Source organism: Calidris pugnax, unplaced genomic scaffold, assembly GCF_001431845.1.
Source record: "Calidris pugnax isolate Ruff unplaced genomic scaffold, ASM143184v1 scaffold209, whole genome shotgun sequence".
Taxonomy (NCBI): domain Eukaryota; kingdom Metazoa; phylum Chordata; class Aves; order Charadriiformes; family Scolopacidae; genus Calidris; species Calidris pugnax.
In genome coordinates this window covers 1480559-1492713 of record NW_015090978.1, presented here as the reverse complement: position 1 = coordinate 1492713, position 12155 = coordinate 1480559, and the positions used below count along the sequence as shown (strand labels likewise).

Sequence of the window (12155 nt, the reverse complement as noted above, 5' to 3'; positions counted from 1 at the left end):
TTGGTCAAACAGACTTCCCCTCCGCCTGGCGGGAAAAGACCTGTTTTGCCCCAAAAGCTGTTCAGCCGAGGAGCTCCCCGCGTCCCCCCAGACCCACCGCCACCAGAGGGGGCAGCGGCCCCCGCCCCGCTGCTGCCCCTCCTGCCCGCCCCCTGCCGGCTCCGCCCTCCTCTCGCTGACGACACAACGGCTCGGGCCAATCGGCGCCCGGGCTGCCGGCAGGAATTTGCATGTGTTGACGCGTTGCTGTGGCAACCCCGGGGCGCGGAGGCGGCGGGCCCCTCCCCTGAGAGACCCCGCCAGGGCTGCGGCCGGGGGCGGCTTAAAAAGTAAAGAAGAGGGGTAAAAACCCTCAACTTTAAGGAAGGGGGGAGGGGGAGGGGAAGAGGTGAAGGGAGGGGGGTGGGATGTGATGTCATCCAGGTGTGTTCCCCTAACTTTGCTGTTCAACTCTTTTATTCCACAGAGGGCAAACTGAGCAAAAAGTCAACATCAGGGAAGATCAGGCATTGTGAAAATGGAATTTTTGAGCCACTCTTTGGAGCAAAGGTAATGTTTGGGAAGAGGCGGGTAACATGACGCCTTGTGCGGTCTCTTGGCTGTTGAATCTGAATAAGCGACTCTTCTGCCCTGCCAGCGGGCACGGGCAGATGGGATCCCCTGAGCCTGAGTCCTGGCCTTTCTGGTTTTCACCTAATTTCCTTGAGAAACTCAGGTGATGGTACTGGTAACACGCCTCGGTGACCTCAAGAAGCCTAGGCATAAATCCCACAGTCCTGCGTCCTCGTGCCATTGCATCAGTGCTGGATACCAAACTGCCAGACGGCTGGATTCCAGCAGAGCTCAGAGGTCCAGTTATAAATAAGTAAAAAGGTCAATGAGTGATGATTAGAGTGACTTTCTCTGCTCAGACCAGCTAGCTGGTAACAAATGGGTGTGTAATAGTGCTTACTGCAAGGATAACGCTTCTATTCTCTGGAATTTTTTCCGCAGATATTTGCATGGCAAAACCAGTGTTTGAGTAAACAGTATGTACCACGTCAGATGTTCTGATTTCCTAATTCCCCCTTCGCTTTTCTTGGGAAGTTGACTGGGTTCATTTATATGTGTGCTTTAATAGGCAGGAGAATACAATTGGAATCATCGTTGGCAACTGTTTGGATACTGAAAGCTAGAAATGTTACTCTGTGTAGAAGATAACCTTACCTGACACATAATTACTGGTTGTCCAATATAGCAGAAATTACCTTTCAGTTCTATTTCTGGAAAATATGTGATGCTCACCAGCAATGGGAAAGTTCACTAGAAAAACCAGAATATCTTTTTGGCTTGGAAAGCTACATAAAACAGAAAACTTTGCTGTCATTTCCAAGTGGTTTATTTTAAAGCTGATTACAAAATTTTTTCTTAAGATACTCTCAGTGATCTGATTGCTAAAGTTATAAGTTAAAGCCATTGACTTCAATTACAGATTTATTTATTTATTAAATTTACTTTTCTATTTACTTAATTCCTTAGGATATTGATCTGCAAGAGGATGCGTTGGTTTCTAACTAAGTGAAATTGCAGTTACATAGCAAAGAGTTCAGACATACATGGGTTTTTACATGTCTCTTCATTTATCCCACATTATCTGGGCAAATTTCAGGCTCCTATTCCATATGTATTTCTATTGGCTTGTGGTATTTAACAATAATATGTTAACTAAAGAATTATAAAACAGGGCAATATAGACACATAGGTAACGGCTTTAAATATAGAGTGAAAAAAAGACCACCATTGAACATAACAAATTACAGAGTTTCCAAGGCCCAGCGGTATCAGGTAAAACTTGATATATTTTGTCATCCATGTCCTCTCATACCAATTATAAATTACTGTTCATCTAATCTGGAGGAGAAAAACAATAATGTAAAAGAATTACTTTTTAAGATTTTTTACTAAGAAGACCCTTAAGAAAGAGTGTTTTCCTACCAGTAATCATCATATAATGACTCCAGTCTCATGCTGGATATGAGTGTTTTGATAGTCCTGTTTTCTATAACAGAGGTTTAGTAGGTGGCCATTTTCTTTTTGTGTCACTAACTCATGAATGTTCTGCAAAGTATTAGGATGTGCTATATTGTTCATGCAAGATACAACAATGAGTATTTGATAACTTCTTAGGATTACCAACATTTCACAAAAGAAATGGGAATTTCAGAGTTGTTTTTTTCTGGCCATTTTCCACTTCAGATGGTTTCAACTGTTTGTCTAGATTTCTTCTGGTTGTTCTCTGTTACTGTGGCTTTCTGCTCATCATTCAGTTTTCATATTACTTTTCATAGCTGGTGTATCTTACTGAGCATAGGAATTGCCATGGTAATCAGATTATCTAGTTGAGTATCCTATTCATAACAAAACTACCAAAACCTGAAGTTATGGAGATACTTGTCAGGAGGAGCACTTTCTTTCTATTGAAAAATTATTGAGGTTGATTTACATTGTAAAAGATAAGAACAGTTACCCCTTCTGAATATTTTATCCTGCATGATGTAACTATGTTAATGCAGATTACTGAGAAAAGTCTCTTTCCTGCACTGAATCACTCTACACCATCATCTTCCTTCTGATTTCCACTGACTTATGTCAGTTTGTGCAAGCTGACTTGCCTGGCTTCTATTTTTTGTATCAGACAGACTCGTCGCCGATTATGCATTTATCCATCCACCCTAAAAGATCAGCCTACTTTCCTGAAAGTGTTGCACAAATTGCCTACTCACCATCAAAATCACTGGGAATCAGTCAGATTCTGTGTCAATCGCAGAAATAGAAGTGTTGAATGAAGACGCTTGAGATGGGAAGAGCATGGAGCTCCCTTTGAGCTGTGTAAACTTACCTGCTTCAACGTCTGCTTGGTTTCATGGTCCTGTGTTGTGGGCAGAGTGAACACACCCAGTCTGTTCATTATCTCATATGCCTACTATGATTTGCATAGTGCTAAATGTCACAGATTTACTGCAGTAACTGATAAAGATTAAGAATGTGATGCATAGTATCCCCAGTGTCTCCCAAGCTAGAAATATGTCTATGCTGATTTTTACACAAGAGGAAGTGTGGAGGCAGGGTAACATCATTCATTTAAAATACGAAATGACTGTGTTAAATAATTGTGTGTGAGTAAAACAAAGGTGTCCCCACTTCACCCTGGCGACTTGTAGTGCGTCACTGAGTAAAATACGAAAAGCAAGAACCTTGTTTGTAGGGCATAAAGGATATTTAAGGAATTGCTGGAGCAGGTCCAGAATTTTGAAATTCTGTCAAATTGCATTTTTTCAACTAAAAATGTTTTACTTTTCCCCCTATATTTTAACTAGTAACCATCATAAGTCCTTCACATAAGGTTAGGAGTTAAATCAAAGGAATTATTTCTTATGTTTGGCCTGAGGAGGACATGCTCAAATGAAAGAGCTGCTGAGTCACTAGAACCAGTCTCCAGCTTTCATCTGGAAACACTGTCGTAAAATTAAATCAAATAAATTTGATTAAATAAAATTAACCTTATTATGGCATAGGTGGACAGAGGGTGTCCTCAGATGCTAAGCATACAGTGGCTGCTATTGACATCAGTGACTTTTGGGATGAGCCATAAAGTTTAGGTAGGAAGAGAATCAGATCCAAAGAAAGACATGGAATTTTAAAAAGTTAGAGGAAAATTGCAAAAACCTTTGACTAGGTTGATTGTCTCATCACAGCAGACACCTTGTCTCAGACACAGCAGACACAGAATCATATAGAAACTGTCAGCGTTATGTATTTTCCTTCTCTTACATTCTAATGACCCTTTGCACACGCACACGTAGTGATTGTTTTCTTGTGTAATTGATACAGGTGCATCTTTGAGGGTGATTTTAGTATTGTCTAAATGACACTTTAAACAGTGGGGAAAACTCCCGGAGAGTTCTAGCCCAGCTGTATACATTGGAAAACACTAGCTTTTTAACCTGGTATGTTTGGGTTTGAGTATTCTTGCCTTGTCCTTTTAGCTGGCTGCACCCATCTTTAACGAAGGCGTAACCACCAGCCTCTGGGCTGCAGACAGTGTGGGGCAGAGGGTACTGCTGTACGTGCAGCTGATCCCCTGATGGAACAAGCTTCATACTTGGATGTTTCTGAGTGTGCATTACTCATAAGACATTTAAGTCAGGCTGCTGTGGTGTCAGATTTTACAGACTTACAAAGTCTTGAAGCTGCCAGAAGTGGGGGTACATGCCAATATTTGTGTGTTCAGAGCCTGCAAATTGCTTCTTGAGATAGGAGGATGGATGAAAACGTGGTCACGCTCAGCTAAGACAAGATAAAGTGTCCTGATGTATAAAACTGTGGATTTCCTACATCTCAGTGGTCTTTATTTACATTTAATCAAATAATATATTATTCTTTTCACATAACCAAAGGAAAAGATTAGTCTCTAGGACTAATCAAAGGAGACTTCTCTAGCCAGGAACTGTGGAGAAAATGGAGTGCTGAGCTGGAAAAATGTGAGGGGTTTAATGTGTGGTTAATTTGCTAAAAATACTGTTGGAAACATAAGAATGTTTTTCCCTTTTATCTTTCAGTGAAAAACAGATCCAACAGTAAGATACTACAAATTATCCAATATTTTTGTCCAACTTATGTTTGAGTATTTTGTCTTAACAGATTTCTAAAGTGATTTATAATTTAGCGGTACAAAACAACATTTAGCACAAGAGAAAATGCAGCTTGAGATGTTGGTTTAATTTTCATTTGCTTTCCCTTAAAGAATAACGGGAAGCCTCATAGAAAACATTTTATTTGGAAAGACCCTGAAGCAAGGCTTTTTGGCACTCATCACAGGATGTCAGTTTGGTCCTTTCTGACACTCTTTTATATGTAAATGTAATGAAAACTTGGTAAAAAGTTTTCATTGACTATGTCTACCTTGACTATAAAGTTAGGGATCAGCCTTAGGAAATCCTGTGGCTGGATTGATTTAGATTTGGGGTGCTAGAAAGTCTAGATTAATTTCCTTTTCTTTCTGATTTGCTTTGTCATGCTCAGCAGATCACTTAATCTCTCTCTTTCTGTATCTTTTGTCATCTTAGACTGAGTTGTTGTCCTTTGTCTTTTCACACAGCCCCGCTCAGATTGAGAAACCAGGATCTCTGGGTACTACTGTAGTGCAAGAAGTTGTTGCTTGTTGCTTCTCATTTAAAGCTATGTGAGACATCAGTCATTTATGTAACAGTAACATTAGTGTTACAATTTAAATAACTTTTCTTTTAGAATACTTGTGAGTTTAGTCCAATTTATACGAATCACCTTTATTAAATGACCTATATCACAATAATAGTGGTGGCACAAACAGAAAGCTTAAGACTTCAAGCACTCAGTGATAAACAGGCAGAATGAGTATACAACAGAGTGTACTGCTGAAGGCAAACAAAGGGAAAATTTATCTTCCAGAGTGAAGTGGGGGTTTGCATAAATAAGGGCTTACACAACTAGGAACTCTTGAATTAAAAACTCTTAATACTGGATTAACCAGTATATTTTTGCAAGCTAAAATTAGTTTATTCTTTTTCGACACTGACAGCCTGATCTGTAGCTGGACTTACACCAGGCTGTTGTATTTGAATGCCACCATTTTGGAGCCATATGTTTCCTGCTTCTTTTATTGTATCTCTGTGGCCTGTCACACACTTCCTCAGTCAGAGCAACCCACGCAGACATTCTTGTAACTCTGTTATGTGAGTTCTGATTTTGTAAGCACTCTCCAATTATAGATAACCTCTCCAAAGAGCCTCCCGGATGTAAGCCAGTGCCACCTCAAGCAAGTACTCCAAATAAATCCTTTTCATAGCTTTGTCAAACACTGTTTTAAAAATAGTAAAGGAATCGGTTGTTCCCACTATTTATTTTGCTCGTTTATGGTCCTCCCCTCTAAATCCAGATGTGAAAGTTGTCTCTGCCTTCAGAGGGAGTCAAGCACATCCAAGGGGTATTACTTTGAGATGTATAAGATGGAAAGCTCTGTGACCTTTGTTTTAGCTCTGTGTTTATCTGGTACAAGGACTTATCTTGTCCCTGTCTGCTGGCAGATGGGAACAGTGACAGTAAGCCAGCTGTACAGTTTAAATAGAGTTTCCAGTCTGATACAGCTGCACATGGAGATGCTGCGATATCAGTCAGCATTCATAAACTATACATAAACAGATTCCCCAAATCGTCACAACTGTTCCTGTATTTTGTCCATTGAATAAGCACAGTTGTGTCCTGGCAGCAGGATGCTTCATGCAATGTGTTCTTCCACAAGGTAAACTCTGTTTTTTTCAGCTGGGAGGTCTCCATGTGGAATTCTAGCAAAGTCAAAGGCAGTAGTGTTGAGGATTCATTGGAAACAGCCAATTTAATCCCCCAGCTAGCTCAAGTATGTTTTGTTCAATTCAGTCGAGGAATCCAGGCTTATAAAACGACCTTATAATGGGTTTTGAGGAATTGTTTACATGAGAGAATCAAGAGAGATGAAAAACAGAGAGGGTCAGTCTTTAGAAATGGGCTGCATACAGGAAATAGGAAACGTATGTGTCAACTTTGCTTCCAAGTTCCTACACTGACATGAAAGAAGACATAAAGGACATTTCAGGGAAGAAGTTTCCACTTGCCTGTATAGGTTGAATCACACATGGCAGCTAAGAGAAGGCAGTGATACTGAAGCATGCGTAATAATGCTATTGTTGCAATTTCTGGTTAGGATAAGCTTAAAAACAGAGTCCAAGGGTTCCAGTTTCTTCTTCAGGACAAGAAGATAAGAGATGTACTGAGCTGTTTGCACTCTTGTCACTATGTTCTGTTTTGGTTAAAGTGAAACTCTCAGACTAAAGCTGAACTAGCCATAATGTTTCACTTGCTTTTAATCAAATTGAACTCATCCATTAGTTGCAAGTGCCCTGTCACTGCAGTTCATAAGACTGTTTTTTAAGTATTGTACTCAGTGGAACTGCAGAGGAGAGGAATGTTTTTACACAGCTATATGCAGTGATCAACTCCACCTTCCTACAAATAACATGTTGCAACATTTTAAAAAGAAACAAGTAAGATAGTCTTGTTTTGAAAAGAAATGTCCCAACCCTGATTTACTTTCACATCTTTACTACTGAACTTGAGAAAAGAAGATTTGAACTGCTAGTATGCCTTTTCATTTCACACTGAATTTATAGGAAGTTTCCAAATAATAGCGGTCAACTTGGCAGGAATAAATGTAGACCAAATGGTGTAATCCCCACAAGGAAGCATAATTCTCTTATGAAGTATTTACAATAGCAAGCTTGGAAATCCAACAATAGGTTATACTGTTAATAGGTTGTTTATAGCTTCTTTTATTGACTGATTCATTCTTAATAGTAACAGATTTAGTCACCTAACACTCTTCATGTGGCAGGCAGTTTGATGTCCACTGTTGCTTTAAGAATCCTCTCAGGTAGCAGAAAGTATTGTTCTGACATAAATCAATAAATAGGACATAAATAGGACCTTGAAAAGTTCAGAAGTTCCCTGAAATGTAGCTGAACTTTCTGATGCTCCCTTTCTGTGACCCTCCAATAACCCTTATCTCCCCTGCCTTTGTGACCCTTTAATGTTTCCCTGGCTCTCCATTCCCTTCATCCTCCTAAAGAGCTTGGCTACTTCCCAACTTGGATTCATCCAACAGGCCACCCTCCTTGGAAACTCTCCCAGTCTTTGAAACGGCCTTGCAGTAGGGTAACCTCAGTGCTAGTTTGCAAATTTAAATTTCACATACTGTTGAACCATTCACTATGTAACTAAATCACACTCACAATCTGGTCAGAATCGGCAAAATTGTGTTTGTGGCAAGTTGTGGTTCAAAGTGATCAGACTTCTGTAAAGTTAAGGTCTTCTATAAAGAAAATGGGGGAAAGGATTGGGATTTGTTGTCCAAATAGATTTTGTAATACTTTCTACAGAGTTAAAGGTTTTTGCATTAAGGTTACATTGCTGGTGAGGTCAAAAAAGTTTTCTTTAAAATGGGATAGCACCAGTTTGAAGCCAGCTTGCTGCCCGAGTATTATTAATTGCTACTGTCAAAACTGCTTGTAACCCATCTTTCTTTGTTTGTAGCATGTTTTTCCACTGGATATTTCACAATTATACATTGTGTAGGAGTCAGACAAAAAAAGGGGTTTTTGATATCTGAAATAAAAGTTCCAGCGCTACAGTTTTGTGTACCCTTTAACACACATTATATGATTGTCTGATAGCTTCAGACATGAGAGGATGCTACAGCCTTGTACTTTATTATATTTTTCCACAGACTGCAGTTATCTAGTAGAGTTTTAGAAGAGGTGTTAACTTTGAGTGCTAAGTATATTGTTCCTCAATAATTTTATTTTTAACAGCTAACTGCAACATACTTGTCCGGAGACATTTGTTCCAATACAAATTACAAATTGGCTCTGATGGTCTTCACATCTTCTAATTTGTGTACAAACAAATCTGAGCTTCACAGGAGATTTTGTAAAATGAGGAAGTGTCACAGGTGTCCCTGGAATATGCAACTTTGTGAATATTTAAGCCAAGCAGTGTAAATGTAGAAATCTAAACATCTACATCTTTGTGTGCCTGGCAAGAAGACAACTAATTGTGTGAACCTGGTGACAACTTGTTTTTTCGTTGTTGCCTATGTCCTTAAGGTATCTCCTAGAATATTTATGAGAGATTAGAGTCAGCTCAGGGCTTCCCAGTGACCCAGGCAAAATTTATCATCTCAAGCTTAATGACAAAACTGTGTTCTTGTCCTTGGTCATAGTAAAATTAACCTTCTGGGTTCAGAGGTGGGAGTCATAAGGGTGAAAAGGCTGCTGAGGGGGAGCAAAGTCTCCCATGGTGGCATGACAAAAGAGCAGTTCAGAGCAGATCCAGGTTGGTTGGTGGCAGCAGAGAATGTGACCTGAGGTGGGTCAGTGGGATCTCTGGGCAGGTAAGTTTGGGAGTTAGGAACTCTCTGAAAGTCTGGAAGGGTCGAGATAAAGGTTGGAACATTCAGTAAGGGAAAGGTGACTGTGAAGTCAAAGGAAGAGCTGCCAAACCCAGAGCAGTGGTCATTACACCTTGACCCTATCCTTGATGGCAAAATAAGCAATAATTGGCTGTTTCTTCTATTATAAATAATGTAGACAATGGTGACCTTTCTGTCCTTGGCAGTCACCTGTCTATGCAGCCACTTGCTTGTTTATGACTAAAGCTGGCCTGCTATTTAATTTTGTATCATTGCAGTAAAAAAAGAGCCTCTACCTTAACATGCTTGCAGTCTGAATTTTATTTTCTGAGCCTTGGAGAACCAGCACAAAAGACTGTCTCTGTGAGAAACTAACATTTAAGTGATATAACACAAAGTTGTCTGTATACAGGGATAGATAGCAAACTGAAAAACTGAAATATGTCTAGCACTGTCTTCTTGAGATTAAACAAACAAAGTGCCCTTAACTTCTCCAAATATAGCATGTGCTTTAACCCCTAAAGGATCTATGTAACCCTTATTGATAAACTTGCTCCATTTTATTAATATCTCTCCTGTACTGGGAGAATCAAGACTGGTCAGAGAATTTGAGATACTTACTCACAAGTGCTGAGTAAAGGGCCGAATAATTTCCTTCAGCCTACAGACTGGGAACATCTTCCTTGCTGAGTGTCCCTTTGGAGATTGGACATCAACATTCCTCTGCTAAGGGATTTATTCTCATTTCTCTTGAGACAGGGAAATTATGTTTAACTATCAACATAAATGGCTTAGAAATTAAAGATTGTGTCAGAAATACCAGTTTTGTCAATAGCTGAAAATAAAGCATTATGATTATTCTCACAAAAAAAACTCATAAAAAATACTCAGCAGCTTCAGTTTGTACAAACCCATCTTCTTTCACGTCCTTCATGACTTTTCATCCTCTGAGGCTAGAATTTCAGATTTAAATTGTTCAGCCGATCACTGGGGATAGGATATATTTGTTGTTATTTATCTGCTATTTAAAAATGTGATGAGCCACTGGTTGGTAACCTTAGCGAAACAAGTAGTGTTTACTAATTTGTACTGGTTTAATTTATTTCAGGTTCATGTAAAACCAAAAGGCAAAACTAAATCAGGCAGAAAACCTCTTTCCCTACTGAAAAGGCCATTAGGTGGAGTTTTCCAGCTTTGAAGTCCGCAGTATATTCTGGCCCATGAAACAGAATTAAGATGGAGCATCCTATAGAATAACAGACTTTCTCAAACCCTTTATGTGTAGGATAGACAGAAGTTTCTTGAAATGTTTTACTCTTCATGGAAACAAATGTCAAGAAAAAGAATCTGAACAAAACCTGTAATGCTCTGCCAAGTGCCGGAAAGGCCCCTGCTACTGTCCCCAGTATCCAACCTTCAGAGCAGCTTTCACTATCTACTGTGTCAGATCTTCCCAGAATTTTGCCCGAAGTAGTACATCCAGAAGCTGGACCCCAGAAAAGGCGACCAGGCACTGCAATAATATCAAAACGGTCAGACACTTCAAACATGTCCCAGATGCCACTGAATCGGCCCATCATCCCACCAAGAAGACCTCAGTTCAGGGTATGCTATATCTGTGGCAGAGAATTTGGGTCACACTCTATTTCTATACATGAGCCTCAGTGCCTAGAGAAGTGGCACATTGAAAACAATCAGCTACCAAGACATCTCAGAAGAGCGGAGCCCAGGAAACCTGAGGTCCTTACTGGTGGCTCCTGTATGCGTACAGCTGAAAATGAGGAAGCTTATCAAAGTGCTCAAGCCCAGCTCCTGCCCTGTGGAAACTGTGGCCGAACCTTCCTTCCTGACCGTCTCATTGTGCATCAAAAGAGTTGCAGAGGAGGTAGCAGCAGTGTGGGGCTGTCAAGGTCTAGCCCCAGTAAATCTTGTAAAGGCTCAGGCTCTGTGTCTGGCTCAGCAAGTAATGGTCTATCCAAGACCTGTCAAGGAAAGAGAGGGGTTGCGCCAGCCGTATCAGACAAGGTAAATTGCTAATCACATGCTATACGAAAGGATGTGGATGCATTTTGAACCTAGACACTCCAGATGAGACTGGGTTCCCATCAAATTTAAAATCACTTTCCTTCAGGAGGGTCTTTTGGCTCCATGCAGATATTTCTCTGCAGAACAGTACGTAAAGGGAAGGGGAATACTGTGTGCATAAAGGAAACTTCTAATTCCTATTTCTTTTGATTTTTCTGTTGAAAGGGAGTACTTGGGTCCTCACACTCTGTGGTCCTGTGAGAGTTATGTACCCAAAAGGGACCCTTGTGTGCTATAGTTCCATGGGAGATTCTGTTGGGCAGCTTAGGCTAGCTTTGAATGTTACATGTTTTAGCAGGTTTTAGGTATTTTTATTTAGCTAATATGAAATAGAATGTTTTGTTATCCTGTAAACACTCCAGTGATTTTCATTTTTGCCATTATTCTTAACCTTGGCATGGAACACAATTTTACTGAGGACTGCATGTTCAAAGGCAGCAACTCAGAGTATAACAACAACAAAATAAGACTGCACATTTCTTTCCACTGAATTTGATTCAAGATCCAAGAATAAAGAAGCTGATTCACATTATCCAAAAGCTACACAAAGTTTTGGAAAATGGCATATTTTTTTCTGCATTTGTTTCTGCACAAGCTGTCTTTTGGCCAGGAGTTTTGTAAAAAGATAGATGTCTAAATTTAGGCCCAGTGTCTAAAATAAAAGACTTTTTTTTTTTTTTTTTTCCAGGGGGGGTTGGACTCCTGATTGCCTACATTAGTTTTGAAAATGGGATGTAGCTTTCTCAGTCACCAAAGGAATGTAATGCCCCCCCGCGCCCCCCCAGCCCCCCCGCCCCCAGGGGGGGCAGCGGCCCCCGCCCCGCTGCTGCCCCTCCTGCCCGCCCCCTGCCGGCTCCGCCCTCCTCTCGCTGACGACACAACGGCTCGGGCCAATCGGCGCCCGGGCTGCCGGCAGGAATTTGCATGTGTTGACGCGTTGCTGTGGCAACCCCGGGGCGCGGAGGCGGCGGGCCCCTCCCCTGAGAGACCCCGCCAGGGCTGCGGCCGGGGGCGGCTTAAAAAGTAAAGAAGAGGGGTAAAAACCCTCAACTTT

The 12155-nt window shown here is 40.7% G+C and overlaps 1 long non-coding RNA gene across 1 annotated transcript; it reads left to right on the top strand.

The window, feature by feature from the left end:
* The first annotated feature begins 285 nt into the window (after positions 1 to 285).
* On the top strand, positions 286 to 10330 carry LOC106894641. The gene is made up of 3 exons (XR_001413295.1): positions 286 to 329; positions 467 to 549; positions 10125 to 10330. It is a non-coding gene; the product is annotated as an uncharacterized LOC106894641 (long non-coding RNA).
* The last annotated feature ends 1825 nt before the right edge of the window (positions 10331 to 12155 follow it).